The 19,248-nt window shown below is 35.4% G+C and overlaps 2 pseudogenes; both read left to right on the plus strand.

The window, feature by feature from the left end:
• The first annotated feature begins 3,689 nt into the window (after nt 1-3,689).
• Nucleotides 3,690-4,485, plus strand: LOC149559064 (diacylglycerol kinase 7 pseudogene; annotated as a pseudogene).
• Nucleotides 4,486-9,595: 5,110 nt separating this feature from the next.
• On the plus strand, nt 9,596-10,423 carry LOC149559065 (diacylglycerol kinase 7 pseudogene; annotated as a pseudogene).
• Nucleotides 10,424-19,248: the final 8,825 nt, after the last annotated feature.

The following is a 19,248-nucleotide window of genomic DNA, read 5'->3' on the forward strand; positions in this document are numbered from 1 at the left end:
GCTCGAGCTCTAGAAAGGTAGCCATGATACTTCATTATGGAGATCCTAAACTTGATTAAGAGATCATCATCCCCTTCTATGAATCTAGCACCCTTACCATAGAAAAGATAAATGAAATACAAGATGCACTGGATAGGAGAAAGAGACAAGAAGTATTGAGAAGAGAATACAAGTATAGGCAAGCATTGAATGATATAAAGGACATCTTCATGGATGCCTTCAGCTTGCAGTCACCAAATGAAACAAGACCTATAATAGAACAACTATTAGATATAGTTGACCAGGTGACTAATACAGACCATGATACAAATGCAAATTTAATGGAATGGTTAGAAAGAAAATTCCAGGGCAAAGTAAATGAGAAAATATCAAATGATATAGCATTAGGACAAGTTGAATTGGCTAAGAAACTAGAAAGAGTGAAAATTGTACTTCGGAACACTTTCTCATTGTACAACAAACTGTGTGATTTTTCCAACTTCACACAAGGGACTAACCAAAGAATAATGAGCTTGGAAAGAAATCTCAAGATTTCTAGCATGCAACTTCCAACAAATCTAGCTCAGAGTGAGAAGCATTTTGCATAGATGCTTCACACACAAAGGGAATTAGTTGTTTTAATAACAGAGGAGGCAAACATGAATGCAAAATTGATGCAAATCCATAACCCCACACTTAGAGGTCCCCACAAGGAGCAAGCATATGTAGAAACAGTCCTATAGAAATATCCAAATCTTTCTACCCTAGATGGACTTGTACACCTTGTTGCAGAGACTGCCATCTAGCACAAGTCACTGGACATTGTATTGGAGAATTAGGATGCAGCTCTGAAGATACTTCTGGAGGTAAATTGTACATTTTTGGCTAAGTATGGTATTACTCCTTAGAACCCTTTGACATCAGTGTCAAAAAGGGGGAGATATATACATTAGGGGGAGATATGTATATATGAGGAGATATATGGGGATATATGAAGATATATGGAGAATACAAAATTTTGATAATTTTGATTACATTCTTTCATTCATTTTGAGAATAAAGTGGAAAGACTGTAGATAGCAAAAAGGGGGAGACAAGAAATAAGACAAAGCGAGGGGGAGATGCAAAATTTGAACAAGCATGTGGAAAATAGATTAGATATAGTACACAGGCACAGGGAACATCAATATGAAAGAGGATAGAGAGTATCAGGCACATCAACACAAATTTTCAGTTTCAAGAATGGTCTAGGCATAATCAACTCAGGGGGAGTCATAAGGTATATTTTTGCTCACAAAATTTTGAACAATTTTTGAAATTTTGCATGTATGCCAAGCAAGAATAAAGAATGTGATCAATCAGATAAGTTCATTAATGCATAGTTAAGTGTTTTTGACACTCATGTCAAAGGGGGAGATTGTTGGTCTTAGAATGGTCTTGACATTCGAGTGTCAACACACTTAACCAATTCCACCATATATGCCGAGTACACTATGTATGACAAGTGAGTTATAGTAGTTGCCGAGTCAAAACCTTAATAGGTGCTGAGTGACTTCAGGTGCCGAGCAAGTAATAGGTGCCAAGCAATCTAGAAATGTAACATGTGTCGAGAAATTTAGGAACATTCATGTGCCAAGCAATACAAGAACATTCATGTGCTGAGCACCAGTAATATAATATGTGCTGAGTAATACAGAATCAACATAATCATTTGTGCCTTCACAAACTCAGATGTAAACCATTTTTGGAGCTGACATAGAGAGATTTTGAAAAGGAAAAAGGATAAGGATGAATCATTTACATTCCCTATGCGATCTGCATGAAGCCAATCAAAAAAATGGAGAAGGCATGTAACCAATAAGAAAAATGCAAGGTATGAGCGGGAATTTGAGATTCAATGTGGATCGTAGATCCATACCTAACCCTAAGTCCATAGTGTCTTTATAAGGAGACTTGGACACCATAATGTTGAGGTTGTTGAAGTTATCAAGTTATCAAGAGAATTGTTGCAGAACAGAGCAATCAGCAGGGGTGTCAAGGACTTAGTGAAAGGAGCAACATTTTCATATCTAGTTGATCAGAATAGAACAGGGGAGACATGTAGAGATTAGATCAAGCAAGGATCAAAATAGGAAGAGAAGATCTAATACCTGAACTCAACAATTGAAGATTGCACTCTATCAGGTCAAATGTTCTAATACTTTCTTTCCATCGTATTAGATGACAAAAATCCTATGTTGATAGGTTAGCTTAACAGCTAGGTGGGAAAACCTTTGGAGAAGGTGATTGAAAATCCTATGTATTAGGTTGGTTTAACAACCTATTGTAAATCCTTTAACAAGGTGACACTTCTTGTAAAGTGTTTGTAAATCCTCTAACCAGGTCACTATTGACACAGTGTAAAGCCTTTAACAGGGCAGACCATCAGAAGTGGTTGAACATATTGCTGCAGTAATTTTTGTGGGTGTCATCCCCACCCTAGCTTTACATTCTTATTCTCGGAGGGTTTTTGGGTTACCAAATCTTTTGTGTCATGTGTTGATGCATGCTTTCATTTCATGTTTGCTTATATGTTTACATGCATGTACTTTACTTTTAGTTATGTGTTAATGAGGGTTTAGAATGATAAAAACTAGTTACTTCTAATTCTACCCCCGCCCCCCCCCCCCCTCAGAAGTACTCTTCCCATTTGACCATTCCAAAAGCTTCAAAAAAAGAGGGTTATTCAGAGAGTCCTATGCATGGAAAACCATGACACTGAGGAAGAAGAACTTGTCAGAGAGGCACTTGAGACAATTGTCAATTTGGCACCATTCTTCTTTTCTTTGAATTTACAAATGTGCAATTCGTCAAAGCCATTACAATATCCCAATATAACATTGTGAAAAGAAAGCAGCTCAAGCAATATTTGGAATGCTGGAATCAACAATCAAAGCCTAACATCGTGTTGCTACAGATCTATTGGGAAGACTAATGGCCAATCCAGGTAACAAACATTTATTATTCCCATTTGTACCTCAGATATACAAACACGCCATCCACCGTTAGAAGTATGCAGGGAAGCAACACTAACATTAGAAAATTTAGCATGTGAACCTCAAAGCAGATCTTAGCTAACAACTTACAAAAGTACATTGCCAAAATTGCTTTCTAAGATGCATGACTCTCTGATGAATTTGCAATAATTTTATTTGAACTAACATCAAAGGAAAACTCCAAACTTGAGCCTCATTCTATTGCATCAAGAAGGTGAAAAGAAAAAGCATGACCCGTGGTTATGATTGGGAACAAAAAATGTTCATGGGTGAATGTGAACTAGTTGACAGAATGTGTGTGAAATGTCTGAGCACGGTGTCTCTTTCTCAAAGCCAAATACACTAGCAAACATCATGAGCATTTGAGGGACCCGAGGATCATGTTTAAAGGAGCAGATCCACTTGCTAAATAATGTGAACCTAAAACCTATAATATAACACCATCAACAAATAATTTGCTCTCCTAAACTCGTCATCTATTCAACACAGTGGTGGTGTATTAAGAAAGGAAGATCAAAATGGAGGTCACGGGTATAGTCTCCAACTCTCAATTGGATATGCCAAAAACACATGTAAGCATTCTAATTGTTTGACAGGTGTCTTTGTACATAGAAGGAAGATTTTGCACCCAAAAAGAAAGTATCAATGGTTTTCTAAGGTGGATTATAAATAAGAATGGCCACAGGTTTTGAAGACCATTGTGCTCAAGAAACTCGTAAGAGAGTACGGATTGTGGTAGCAAGAGGTGATGGGTGTTGGGATGCATTGGAGAGCTTCATTTTGAGAATAGAAAGCCGAATCCCACCAGTCAAAATTATTCCTCTTAGCACAAGCAAGGATCTGGCTCAAAGTTTTGGTTGGGGTGGGTTTTTCCCATTTGCGTGGAAGTCAACAATTAAGAGCCCCTTGTTGAAGGCTATTAGTGGCCCAATTTCTCAGCTTGATAGTCGGTAGGTGGTCATGACAACAATGGATAAAAAGATATTAGAATCGACCTATGCACTCAAGCCACATCAAAAAACTTCAATTGCTGAGGATGAGATTCAGGATGACACGATGTCTAGTACTTCTGTTGCCTACGAAGGAGTATTACTTCAGTATGGGTATGGATGCTCAAATTGCCTATGGATTTCATCATTTGCAAAATGAGAAGCTGTACCTTGCTCGAGGTCTAATTACTAATAAAATGATCTATTTAGGATATAGTTGTCCTCAAGGGTGGTTTTGCCCCCCATTTTCATCCAATCTTCAAGTAAGGCATGTGCAAATAAAAAAGTGGAACTGTTCTGATTGGGAGATTCTTCGAATGCCTTCAAGTGTTCGAGTAATTATTGCATTGGACCTTCACAACTATGCCAATGGACGAAATCCTTGGGGCCATCCTAATCCAGACTACTTGCAGAAGAGAGGGTTTGTGGAAGCTCATCCTAATGATGGATTGTTAGAAATATTTGGTTTGAGGGAGAGTTAGACATACAATCAGTGATAGTGCATAGAAAATCTCCACAATCGTGAAAAAAGGTTTTTGGCTTGGGTTTGAGCATAAGTTCGATAGAAGGCACAGAGCTCATGTAATGCCTCTTTGGAAATAGAGCCACATTCATACTATGAACTCTCTAATTTTTAGCCTATGCAATCAGAAACAATAATAAGACCATGGAATTAGAATATTAATACCAAAGGAAGTGTTTTTGTGTATAAATAATGCAATAGGTTCAGATTTATTTAGAAAGGATTAATCTTATCACTATGGCCTACTATTAAATCTTATTGACACATTTTTCTATTATAAAGTTGTATTTATAATGTGAAAAACATTATAAATATCAATCTTGGAAAGTGGTCTGGGAAAAGAGAAAGTTATAAAGACACAAGAATAAACGGATTTAAAAGAAGTCATGTTATAAAATCTTTCAAGATTCAGTTAGGGAAACTAAAGAGGTTTCACAGGAGATGAAAAGATAATAAATATGCAACAACAAGTGAATACGGGGGTTCAATCTTTTTCTCTCCGAGATTGCAAACAGTGGGCTATAGCAAGAGGAGAGGTTTTTAGAATTATCCCATTTTCTTGTAAAGGTTATAGGGAGCAGAGCCAGGGTTTCTTTTCTGATTTTTTGAACTGTGTGTTAGAGAATAGGAGAGTTGTGATTTGTTTATGTAATAGAGAGAAGGAGCTTCAACTTTCTTTAATGGTGATTGTAATTGCAAATGTGTAATAAGGGCTTTGTGTCTTTTATGCTTTAGGGAAGGGAGACTTGGAAGTTGATTGCATATCAAAACCTAGAGTTTGAGCGATCCTCTTTCCACTAATCGTGATCTTTGTGTCACTTTAGTTTTCTCTAAAATATGCTTTTACTATCATTGTTTCTTGTATACATCCTGATTGCAAGACATCTTCATAGCTTTGTTTCTGCACTTTCTTAAGGAGATGGAATATGTGTTTCTTGATTTTGTCCTTTGTAACATGTTGGGGTGAATGGACTTTGTGTCATTTGCCATTTATTTTCTTGCAGTTGTTTAGTTTTCCTGCATGTACTTTGTGTTTATAGGTAGATGTTTGAAATCCTTTTGTGCTTTCTGGTTTAAAGCATCCATAATTAATTCATTGTATATCTTACACGGGGAGCTGTACTCGATAAAATTTAGAGGAAGGTTATCAATCCAATGATAACCTATCCAACTGTTGGTGCTGATTAGTCCTCTCACTTAGGCATTTAGGGTTATATTTGCACACATTATCTTGGAGGACAATCTATTCACTAACAGATTTTTGGTGACTCTAGTGGGGATCCTGAAGCTAGGATTTAAGTGCCTAACATTTGTTTCCTTAGTTTTATAATTATCTCCATGTGCAGGAGATTGGTGACTCTATATGAGGACCATGTTGGATATAGAAGTCATGAGAAGATCAAGGCCAGACCCTTCTCTCCTAGAACTTTGTCAAATTGACGATAAAGTGTTACATGACTTTGTGGACAATTTTAGAGAAAGTATTTCCAAGGGTATCCAAAAAAAAAAAACTTCGAAGATGATGCAAGATCTTGGCTACTATGGAAAGGCCTCTGCAGAAGATTTCACAAGTTGAAAGACTTGCAAAATCCTGAAGAGAAAGTGGCTCGATTGAAGAAGCATTTAGAGGTAGATGATGATGAACCTCACGTTATCTCAATTTCACCTATGTACTACAATCACATTGTCATGAGTGACCAAGAAGTACAACCAAAGTTACTCTAGCCTCATGTTGATACAATTTCAATGGATGAGAATATATGTGCCAACAATGGAGAAAGGGTAAGCAATAATGATGAAATCTTGTCTCAAGATCTTTCTTCATCTTATGTAGAAAATTTTATAGTAGAGGATCATGGTAATCGTTCTTTGCTTGAAGATTCTGTTGAAATGCTTTCTAGTGATGTTGTGTCTGAAAATAAATCTTTAAATGTCATGAGAGATTGTGAGGGCATTGGCTCTTTGAATGCGAATCTTGAAAGAGATCCTATTCTTGAATCTTTTCATTTTGAAGACATTGCAGTAGCAGACCTTATAGGTAATGTTGATTTTAATGGAGGCGCATCTAAATCTTTTTCCCCATGTCTTGAAAGTTTCAATTTTGAGAATATTGATAGTCATCTCATTTCTGAATTTCCTATTGGTGAGAAAGTAGACAACTTGCCTCTGGAATTTCAATCTTTCACCTTTGATATTGATCATCTTTCTTTAAAAAGTCTTCTTGATGAAAGGATTCAAAAGAGCATGCAGCCTAAAAATGAACTTCCTATTTTCATGAAAAATGAAGATGATTCCTCGTGCTTGAAAAGCAGTAATCAACCCATACAAAGATTTGTTCAATTTGATGATGAAATATGTAATTATGACAAAGTGAAAGTGCATGAAGAAAAGCTTCTTTCTCATGATAAAGATGTTGAAATTAATACTTAGTTTTTAAACTATCTAGCTGAAACATGGAGAGGAACAACATTTGATCAAGAAGAATAAATCATTGATGAATTCTTGTTATATCTTCAGCTGGAAGACCTCTCTCAAGTCAGCCTATTTGATGATGATCCAATTTTGCATGAAAATAAGGTAAAGATGCATTTGAATGAAAATCTTCAAGCTAATTTTCTTCTTCAGGAAAGGAGGTATGAAATTGACTTCCAATCTAGTGGTGATTCAGTTGAGATGTTGAAAGACACTCCTCTTAATGTGGAAGAAGAAATCATAGACACATTCTTGTCATCACTCAAGATGGATCATTTCTTTGATGATGTCTCAGGTATTTGTTCAAATCAGATTGAGAATGAAACATTCATTGATAATTTTTCTTTTCATCCATCTATGCATAGTTTTGCTTATTTGGATTGTGGGAGAAATGTTGAAACATGTGATGGCATTTTGGAAAGAGAAAATGATGGAATTTGTGGCATGTTTGATGATAGTTGGTTCCTTGAAAGAAATGGATAGAACATATATCCAAGGGTTGATCCCATGTTGGATGAGGCATCTCTATGGCTACAAGTTGACCAGGACCATGTGCAAGGATTGAATCTTGATGACAACATTTCTGGGTATTATGCATCATCTCTTGGTGAGGTTTCTACATTTTCGTTTTTTCCAATTTGAAGTGAAATTTGACTTTGAGGATGTGAAATATCAATTCTCAAGTGAAGAAGAGTGCTATGATTAGTTATGGTTATTTGAAAAGGATTTTTGGATCAGAATATGCATGTGCACTTTCAATTTGAAGTCTGGCAATGAAAGAGTCGTCATTAAGCAATGGTATGGAGCTTCTCTATTAAGACATGGTTTGCTGATGTGGAAAGGCTCCTACTTCTCACAACTAGTAAATGGATTCATGTAATTCTTTTCTTACTACTGGTTTTGTGGTAGGTTTTACTTCCTACATATGTCTATATTTTGTAAATATGTTTTTGGTGTGTGTAGTGTTAGTTTGAATAATGTGCAAGATTATGCTTGCTGGTAGTTTAGGAGTTTTGGTTAGTTGGCTTTTCCCTAATCCCCTCCACCCTCTTTGCAAGCAGCTCCCAATTTTCTCTTCTTTTTGACTCTGTCACCCAATGGTTAAGGTACTCATCTTTGGCTAGAGATTGTTGGAGTTCTCTATTTTTGCATCAAATTCAGTCCTGCAGTTAGAGCCCCTGTTAGTACCCAATATGGATACAATTTTAAAACTTGTAATTTGGGTTTTTGAACCACTTTGAACCTTAGTTCAAAGTAGTTCAAAGAGGCTCAAATGACCCATCCTGCAAGTTCAACATAAGTAAAATTCAGAATGGTCCTATAAATTTAGAATGTAATTGGAAGGTATGAAGTTTGAAGTTATAGGTTTGAGTTCATGTTTCAAGGTTTATTAAACCAGTCATCATCCGCAATGCTCAAGCTAGAATTCAAAGCTCAAAGGTTGAAGATATGAATTAGTTTGAGAGTAAAGGTTCAAAGGTTTGAAGGCCAAATGCAGATCCAAATAAGTTTCTGAAATGCATTTTGATTCCTTAAGTTCACGCTGATAACTTTAAAGGAAGATTTTTGAGGTGTAAGTTCTTCAATAAAGCTTTTAAAAAAGAGGGTCATTTAGAGAGTTCTATGCATGGAAAACCATGACATTGAGGAAGAAGAACTTGTCACAGAGGAACTTGAGACAATTGTCAATCTAACACCATTCTTCTTTTTTTTGAATTTACAAATGTCCAATTCATCAAAGCCATCACAATATCATAATATAACATTGTGAAAAGAAAGCAGCTGAAGCAATAGTGGAAATGCTGGAATTGATAGTCAAAGCCTGGCATTGTGTTGCTATCAATCTATAGGGAAGACTAATGGCCAATCCAGATAACAAATCTTTATTATTCCCTTTTGTGCCTCAGATATACAAACACCTCATTCACTGTTAGAAGCATGTAGGGAACCAACACTAATGTTAGAAAATTTAGCATGTGAACCTCAAAGCAAATCTCAGCTAATGACTTACAAAAGTACATTGCCAAAATTGCTTTCTAAGATGCACGACTCTCTGATGAATTTGCAATAATTTTATTTGAACTAACATCAAAGGAAAACTCCAAACCTGAGCCTCATTCTATTGCATCAGGAAGGTGAAAAGAAAAAGCATGGCCCATGGTTATGATTGCGAACACAAAATATTCATGGGTGAATGTGAATTGGTTGACAGAATGTGTGCAAAATGTCTGAGCACAGTGTCTCTTTCTCAAAGTCAAATACACTAGCAAATGTCGTGAGCATTTGAGGGACCCAAGGATCATGTTTAAAGGAGTAGATCCACTTGCTAAATAATATGTAACTCGAAACCTATGATATAACACCATCAATAAATAATTTGCTCTCCTAAACTCATCATCTATTCAACACAGTGGTGGTGTATTAAGAAAGGAAGATCAAAATGGAGGTTAGGGGTATAGTCTCCAACTCTCAGTTGGATATGCCAAAAACACATGTAAGTATTCTAATTTTTTGACAGGTGTCTTTGTACATAGAAGGACGATTTTGCACCCAAAAAGAAAGTATCAATGGTTTTCTAAGGTGGATTATAAATAAGAATGGCCACGAGTTTTGAAGACCATTGTGCTCAAGAAACTCGTAAGAGAGTACGGATTGTGGTAGCAAGAGGTGATGGGTGTTGGGATGCATTGGAGAGCTTCATTCTATGAACAAAAAGCCAATCCCACTAGTTAGAATTATTCCTCTTGGCACAGGCAAGGATCTGGCTCAAAGTTTTGGCTGGGGTGGGTGTTTCCCTTTTGCGTGGAAGCCAGCAATCAAGAGCCCCTTGTTGAAGGCTATTAGTGGCCCAATTTCATGGCTTGATAGTTGGCAGGTGGTCATGACAACAGTGGATAAAAAGAAATTAGAATCGACCTATGTACTCAAGCCACATCAACGAACTTCAATTGCTCAGGATGAGATTCAAGATGACACGATGTCTAGTACTTCTATTGCCTATGAAGGAGTATTACTTCAGTATGGGTATGGATGCTCAAATTGCCTATGGATATCATCATTTGCAAAATGAGAAGTTGTACCTTTCTCGAAGTCCAATTACTAATAAAATGATCTATTTAGGATATAGTTGTGCTCAAGGGTGGTTTTGCCCCCCATTTTCATCCAATCTTTGAGTAAGGGGACTAAATAATATTCTACGTGTGCAAATAAAAAAGAAAAATTGTTCTAATTGGGAGATTCTTCGAATACCTTCAACTGTTTGAGCAATTGTTGCATTGAACCTTCACAACTATGCCAGTGGATGAAATCCTTGGGGTCATCCTAATCCAGACTACTTGGAGAAGAGAGGGTTTGCGGAAGCTCATCCTGATGATGGATTGTTAGAAATATTTGGTTTGAAGGAGAGTCAGACATACAATCAGTGATCGTGCACAGAAAATCTCCATAATTGTGAAAAAGGTTTTTAGCTTGGGTTTGAGGATAAGTTTAATAGAAGGCACAGATCTCATGCAATGCGTATTTGTAAATAGAGCCACATTCATACTATGAATTCTCTAATTTTTGGCCTATGCAATCAGAAATGATAATAAGACCATGGAATTAGAATAGTAATACCAAAGGAAGTGTTTTTGTGTATAAATAATGCAATTTATATAATGTCTGGACATGTTCAGATTTATTCAAAAAGGATTAATCTTACCACTATGGCCAACTATTAAATCTTAATGACACATTTTTCTATTATGAAGTTGCATTTATAATGTGAAGAAAATTATAAATATCAATCTTGGAATAAAGAAAGTAGTCTAGGAAAAGAGAAAGTTATAATGACACAAGAATAAACGGATTTAAAAGAAGGCAAGTTATAAAATCTTTCAAGATTTAGTGAGGGAAATTGAAGAGATTTCATGGGAGATGAAAAGATAATAAATATGCAACATTAAGTGAATACGGGGGTTCAATCTTTTTCTCTCTGAGACTGCAGACGGTGCTACAACAAGAGGAGAGGTTTTCAGAATTATCCCATTTTCTTGTGAAGGTTATAGGGAGCAGAGCCAGGGTTTCTTTTCTCATTTTCTGAATTGTGTGTTAGAGAATAGGAGAGTTGTGATTTTTTTATGTAATACAGAGAAGGAGCTTCAAATTTCTTTAATGGTGATTGTAATTGCAAATGCATAATAAGGTCTTTGTGTCTTTTATGTTTTAGGGAATGGAGACTTGGAAGTTGATTGTATATCAAAACCTAGAATTTGAGCAATCCTCTTTCCACTAATCATGATCTTTGTGTCACTTTAGTTTTCTCTAAAATATGATTTTACTATTGTTGTTTCTTGTATACATCTTGATTGCAAGACATCTTCATAGCTTTGTTTTTGCACCTTCTCAAGGAGATGGAAAATGTGTTTCTTGATTTCGTTCTTTATAACATATTGGGGTGAATGGACTTTGTGTCATTTTCCATTTATTTTCTTACAGTTGTTTAGTTTTTTTGCATCTACTTTGTGTTTACAAGTAGATGTTTGAAATTATCCTTTTGTGCTTTCTAGTTAAAAGCATCCATAATTAATTCATTATGTATCTTACATGGGGAGCTGTACCTGATAAAATTTAGAGGAAGGTTATCAATCCAATGATAACCTATCCAACTATTAGTGCTTATTAGTCCTCTCACTTGGTCATTCAGGGTTATATTTGCATGCATTTTCTTAGAGGACAATCTATTCACTAACAGTTGTATAACTAAATATAAGAATCAATAACTTTCATAATCATAATATAAGATGTTTAACATTGTCAAAACATATATATATATATATATATATATATATATATATATATATATATATATATATATATATATATATATATATATATATATATATTTTAATATGAAAATAAAATTAATAATTTCTCATTTTAAGACCAAAAAATCAAATTAAGAAAGAATAAATGTTTATTGGGAAATAATCAAATTAAGAATCATCTTAAATTGGGAAATGGTCAAATTAGACAAAACAATAATTCATAAGAATTGGAGATACCTTATGTTGAGCTTAAAACATATCATATTCCTTACCTAAATTTGTGAGCACACGTTGCTAAATGCTACATAGTAATTACCCTCTCATTGAGCTTTGCCTACAAAGTAATCCAATTTGATTTATTATAAAGTGTGTAGGGTTGAAAAATTAATGAAATATATTAGTTTAATATGTTTAGAGTTGTGATGCTAAATCGTATTTAAATTGTTTAATGTTAATGACATGGATTGGTAAAGCACATAACAATTTATTGGATCTAAGATGTCTTTAGCTTTTGAATTTGGATACATTTTTGAATTTTTTTTCCTTGTATTCATGTGGAATAATTCTAAAAATTATAGAATAGATTCTGAGATTGATATGTTGGAACAACTCCATTGTCTATTAATTAAAATGATTATCAACAGTTTAATGGGAGACTCTTGAAAATTGTTTTTTTAGCTTGCATTTATGATAGAGTTTACATTTGATAAGTGGTATAAGACGTGTTACAAATGAAAATTTGATTGTTACAGGTGAGTCATGAGTTAGTGGTTTGAAAATTTTATATATGCAAAGCGCCATGTAAATGGTAGCATGTTGTTTGCTATACCACAAGTATCTTTAGAGCATGTGAGATAATTTTGGTAACCATGGATGTTTTCCACTTGCCATATGTGGTTTCTTGGTGTATTTGGTATGAGTTTTTATATTTTCTAAGAATTTATTTCGTGCCAAAATTGCCGTCGATTTTTTTTATTGCTATATTATTCCTATAGAGGATTAGGTTTGAGATTGTATTGTAACTATAGATGTTGAAATCAATACAATTGAAGTAAGTGTTTGGAGTGTATTTTTCTTCCCAAAATGATTTTCCCATGTATATCTATTTGAGTATGTATTTGTATTAGTTTATCTAATTTGTAATAGTAAAAGAATTTGTAAGGTTTTTTTGTATTCTCTCCTATAAAATTAATCATTTGGAAGCATTATTCTACAATTTTCTTCCATAGACAACCTACACATCACATAACGAAGGCATCATAATTGTTAACATTTTAGTAAAAATCTATAAAATATATAAATAAGTAGAGTTGATCAAATGCAATTGGCCTTTAAGATAAGTTATATGTGTCATTAAAAGAGAGATCGTTCTTAGTTGGGCATATAAATCGTGATAGAGGAAAGCTAATAGATGATTGGAAAATTGACTACAACATGCTCAAATAACCAATGATGAATTTCCTGACTTTATTTGTATTTGTTTATGTGATGTGCATATTTAATGTTATAAAGATAATGTCGAGAAATCTCATGACTATGATTGCATATCTTAAGATAGAACTTGATCTTTCTATAACCATTTTTATATTTAGTCGAGAAGCTCTTCAGTCACATAAAGGACTCCAAATCTATGAAGGACTAAAAAATGGTGAAGGACTTGTGTAATGTCCCCATCTTTTTAGCATCTCAGTGGAGTTCTTAGCCTTTACATTCTCTGAAGGCTAAGTGGAGAAATTGATTAAATTGATTTCTTATAAAGTCATTAAATAAATTAGAAATAAAAGGTGACTTTATATTTAATTAATTTAATTAAAAGTGACTTAAGTTAAATAAATAGATTAAAAGAATCTTCTAGAAGGAGGAATTAAATATAATTTTATTTCTTCTAGAAGGAGGCCCATCTATTTGAGGAAAAGAATAAATAGGGAGGGCAACCTCATTGTTGAGCATCAATGTTGCCATCTACTCTACCAGATAACTTGTGGAGCCAAGGGTTTCTGCTATTGCTACATTTATTGTTTGGAACAAACACTCCCATTGATTTGAAAAATTGAGGTAGGGAAACATCTTTCAAAGGGTTGTGGTTGTTGGAAAAGAAAAATTGATCTTTTCATTGTGCCAAATTTGTGGCCTAGGGCCAGATTTGTGAAGTAAGATTTAAGGAATCAATTGGATATTGCTATAGTACAAATTTTTTGCAATACCAATTTGCTATAGTACCGCTACTACAATATCATTGCTATAGTACCACTGCAATAGTGATGCTATTACAATAATTTGCTACAATAAAATTCATATTTTTGGAGCAATTCTAGAATTGTACAAGATATTACAGTGGTATTAGGGCTTGCTTGTAAAGCATTTGACAAAATGTCAAACAATTGAATTTGAGAAGGATTTGGTGTTTCACAAAGTTATAACTGGTTCGGATTATTATAGTGGCATGAAAGCTTTCTTGCAAAGTGTTTGAAAAAATGTCAAACAATTGAATTTGAGAAGGATTTGGTGTTTCACAAAGTTATAACCAATTGGGGTTATTACATTGGTATCAAAGTAGTTTCTTGCCATCCTGTGGGGTAGGAAAATATTATTTATTATCAGATTTGTTGTTGCATTTGGAGTGACTAGCACTCTAGCATTTTCTAGCCATGGATAAATATAGGAGGACTAATAGTTCTAGAAGTTGATAGAGTAATGAGGAAGTTAGCGTGAAGATGGATGCTTTGTAGGAGAGTATGGAGAAACTTAAGCTTTGTCAACAAAGATTGACATAGAGCTTGTCGGATCTAGAGACAATTGAAAGAGCGACAAGATATATGGTTTCTACCTTTAGAAGGCCGACATCGAGGTTGCAAGGAAGGAAGCTTGAGTTTTCTCTGACATGTGTCCATAATGAAAATGTAACTATATTCAATCTGACACTAGCTAGTCCTATCCACAGTGTTGATGATGGACTTATTTTACAAGGAAATATGGAAATGTTAGTGCACTTGGTGGATAACAACACTAAGTGTCAGCAGGTTGAGGCTCCCAAAGTAGTCACTATAGTTAGTTCAAAGACGGTTGATGATGTAGTTGTCATTAATTGTTCATGCTCTCCTAAGGAGGGAATTGTTATTGGAAACTTATATGTCGGCTATCGAAGAGTTACTCTAGTGCAAGAGGTAGTTGATTCTTTAGGTGGGACTAAGGCACGTATAGACTCACCCAGCTATGATGTTGGTCATGTGGGTGTTTTAGCATAGTCAGTAGATGTGGGTTTATGCTCTAGTATTATTAATTTGTAGCCTGACGTTGAGTCATGTGTGCAGAACCAAGAGTTAGCAATTGAGGCTTTGTTAGGAGATGTCGATGGTAATAGTATGGACACATATGATGATCCATTTGATGATGCTACGATATGTACTGGGTATGACACCCCTTGTTAGATATTGGGTGACGACTCCAAGGAGGTTTTGGATGAGTCCCAAGATCGATGTTTACAAGATCTTACTATTGAGGTGGAAGTTGAGACATGCGAGGAGATTCATATAGCAAGGGCTTCCATTTCTTTGGATGAGGAGTTGGTTGAGGTACATGGCAGTTGTATGTCAAATGCAAAATTGTGTGAGGAAGATAGCACACATATGAGAAATATTGTGGTAGAGAATTTTGATTCAATTTCCTATCATAGTGTAGTTAGTGGGACACAAAGCTTACATACGAGTCAAGGGTTACAAAGTCATCATGTGACTTATTAGCTAAATGTGAGTGACGGTGACATCTCTTCATCTCTTGATCATTATGATGCTATTTGTCATATGATAGCTACATTTGGTTGGGGTGATCCTATGTTTGATGAGCATGGTGATAGTACTCTTTCTTTAGTAGAGGTTCATGCACTTTGAGAGGGTGTTAGGATCTTGAAGCATAATTACTCTCAGTTAGTTGCTAGTAGGGATTGCCTTCTGGTGTAGGGTAGCACTTGCTATGGGATGTTGTTAGGGAAAGAGGAGGAGGTGGCTGAGCTAACCTGGGAGCTTGAGGTGACTTGGACTCTCTTCAGTATACTCAGTTGGCTCTTTAGGAGTCATAGCCATAGTTGGATGAGGTTGTTGTGCAATTAGAATAGGTACACTTGACACCAACCCTAGACCCTATTCAATTATATATTGTGGTTGGTGGTGAGTTTGCTTCTATAGTTAAGGATGAGGGACATGATGATGTGGCGAACACATTGGTCTAGGATATTAGTGTAGTATGTACAAAGGAGTTGAGAGAATCAGTAGAGATGAGCTCTCATGGTGATTTTCTTATTTCTACTGGAAGTGAATCTATTTCTTCTTTTCATATAGCTAGTAGCATTAGATAGTTGACATTGTCACATTTTCAGAGGGATCAATTGTGGATTGTGAGGGAGTAGATTGATGCTTGCACATATAATTTCTACTGTACTAAGTCATTCATGGAGTATTTTCTTGTGAGCTCAGATTTGTGGTAGGTTTCATACAGTATATCTAAGGGTACTCTCATTTGGGGATCTTATGTTATACAACAATTGGTGAGGAAGATTCTAGAGACCTTGGCTACAATGCTTCCCAATAGGGATTTGTGGTTGGGTTTTCTAAGAGGGTTTCCTAGGATCCTATTTGACCAATAGTTTAGAGTCAAAGATTGGAGCCATCTTTTGATTCCCAATTTTACGATGATGAGAACTTGATAGAGATTGGGAGTTTTTATCAGCATTACACAGTAAGGAATGCTCATCACTTTTCTTTTGACCCACAACTAGACGACTTAGTTTTTAGCATTATGGATGATAATAGAAGGTTTGTTATTCATTCTACCTATAGAGGGTGTACTTCTCCACCAAGGCTTGAAGATTTTGAGATACAGGGTATTGTGAAACAGTTGGATGTGCTAGTGAATGAGATGAATCAAAATCACAAATGGATAACCCAACTAATTTTGAATCCAAGATTTGAGTAGAGTATGATATCGCTTTTTCAAAGAGTGAAATGTGATCACACAATTGCAGCTTCATATTTGTGGGACATTTAGATTATGAGATATTTCATGAGTTGGGCACAATTAAGGTGGAAAGTGATGAGAATTCATGTATGGTTAAGTCAGATGGTGCAATTTTTGGCATGGGTTCCCCAGATCATGTATTTGATGATGATGCAAAAATAGTGGGAGTAGGAGCATGTGAGGATACTGTCATATCAACAACCACTTCTGTTTTAGTTGAGCCATCCAACAAGGAGTTTAGCAGTATGCATGCAATTGTTGATGTGTGTTTAGATGATGGCACACATGTTGATGATTATGAGTTTTCATCAACTATAGATTTGGTTTAGTTTTCTGTTGTGACATTTAGTGTTGTTCCTATGTCCATATATTTTTGTTGGTTTAAATACATATTTACTATTTACACTTACTTAAGTTTACTTAGGTTAATGCATTATTTTGCATTTTTTTATTTTTTTATTTTGTGATATACTTAGGAGTTTGCGCACATTTTTGAGTTGTCATGTTGTCAACACAGTTATTTGCACTCCCTTTTTAGCACATGTTGTCTACAACATTAATTTGTGTGATACACCATTGTAGGCTTATCCTCTTATCATCACACTTACTTCTGTGCTTAATGGAGGATAACCCATATCTGGTGGACATGTGCCTGGTTGTATGACTTATCATGTAGCTAATTCTTAGGCATTCTAGATGCATCTTAGAGGCCTTTATATACAGACACTCCTAATGTACTTTCATGTATATTGAATCGAATACATTGATATTCTGATCATACTCTTTCTGGTCTACAATTGTGCTTGTGTTTGAGTTCTTAGTTCTTGGGTGAATTTTTCCCTATAGAAAATTCTTACATGGTATCAAAGCTTGGAGAATCTCTCTTCACATAGTCATTCGAGACCATTGTTGCTTCATCACGTCGGCCTAAATTTGGAGTATTGTAGAAATTGGGAGCAACTAGAGCCAAAACAGACCTCGCCATTGTGTCTAGAACATTGATTCAGTGCAAATTGGCTATAAAGTTTCGTACCCTAGGCCAAAGTTTATTGTGAGGCAATTTTTTTGCAAGTTCAGGTATGATATTTTAGACCTGCATTTTAATTTCATTCAGATCTGCAATTTATTTTCTACTATTTTTCTACAATTTTTTTTGGAATTTTCAAATATTTTTTCTACCCAGTTAGGCTAGCAAAGAATTTTTTTTGGCAGAACCGAGCAGTCACACCTCGGATCTACAATATGGCATATTCCATTTAGCACAAGAAATATTCTTTATTTGGTAGCGGCTCAATATTTTTAGCAGACATAGCATATCATTTGGTGATCATCTAAGTTTGGCGGACAATCACTATTTTTTGGCGGCCCATCCCACATGTCTCAGTGACTAGCTCCTCACCGGCGAGCTTCTTTGTTCATGTTACTAATGACCTATTTTTTAAATACCACTTCACATTCCCACACGGTGCATGTGGGATATATGCCCCACTATGTTTTTTAAAGCAATCATCTCTGACAGTGGGTAAACCACCTTCTGGCGTCAAAAAGTCCTCACCCCACGTAGGACATGTGCCCTCTGTCAAGCACAACACATGACACTCTCAGATAACAGACATACAGTGATACTACGAAAAGGACACGTGTCGCACATCCATCCACCAACAAAGACACAGTCCATGTTAGGCTTTGTTGGGCCCATGTTACTTGTTGACTCAGCTAACTGCAACTCTCAACCACATCAACCTGTGCTACGTGTCGTGACACATCATCTGCCATGTTTTTATTTTCTGTATAGCTAGCTCAGATTCCATACTACCACATGTCATCCGTACAGTACTATATACATAGTCAGCTGCCACATCATCCTAGGGTGCTAAATTTTTGCTGATGTCAGCCAGACATGAGGTTGAATTTGATAGTTGTCTAACTGTCAAAACTAGTTATTTTATAATTGTTGCGATGGCTATTTGACTGTCAAATTTAATATAGCAATTTTCCTTCTAGACCCCTCTCAAGATTGCTTTTTGATTTGGCAGCCTAACTTTGCAAGGCCATAACTTGGTCTTTCAAACTCCAAATTAGGTGCAATTTTTTTGAAATTAGGTAGAATTTCTTGAACTTTTTAGTGGTGTGTTCTTTTCTAGTTTTGGTGCAAGGATTTTTTAGAAATTGTGTTTCTTGGTGACTATACCTATTCAATTCTACATTTTGCAAATTCAAATGCTCCGTACGGGCTCATCTGGACACAAAAATAGGTTTTATGTTTTTGAAAGTGCATTATTTTTCATCTACTTTCCAGATATGTAGACAGATTCTTGGGTTGTGTGAACAAAAATCTCACTTTCAAAGTTAGGGCTTTTTCTACATTGTACTGCTTTCATTTCTTTTCAAAATTGTTGTACATCTGAGCTATAGTGCTTAGTGACAGATTTGGG

This window comes from Cupressus sempervirens, chromosome 5 (assembly GCF_028749045.1).
Source record: "Cupressus sempervirens isolate cs-2001-9-10 chromosome 5, ASM2874904v1, whole genome shotgun sequence".
NCBI classification, from domain to species: domain Eukaryota; kingdom Viridiplantae; phylum Streptophyta; class Pinopsida; order Cupressales; family Cupressaceae; genus Cupressus; species Cupressus sempervirens.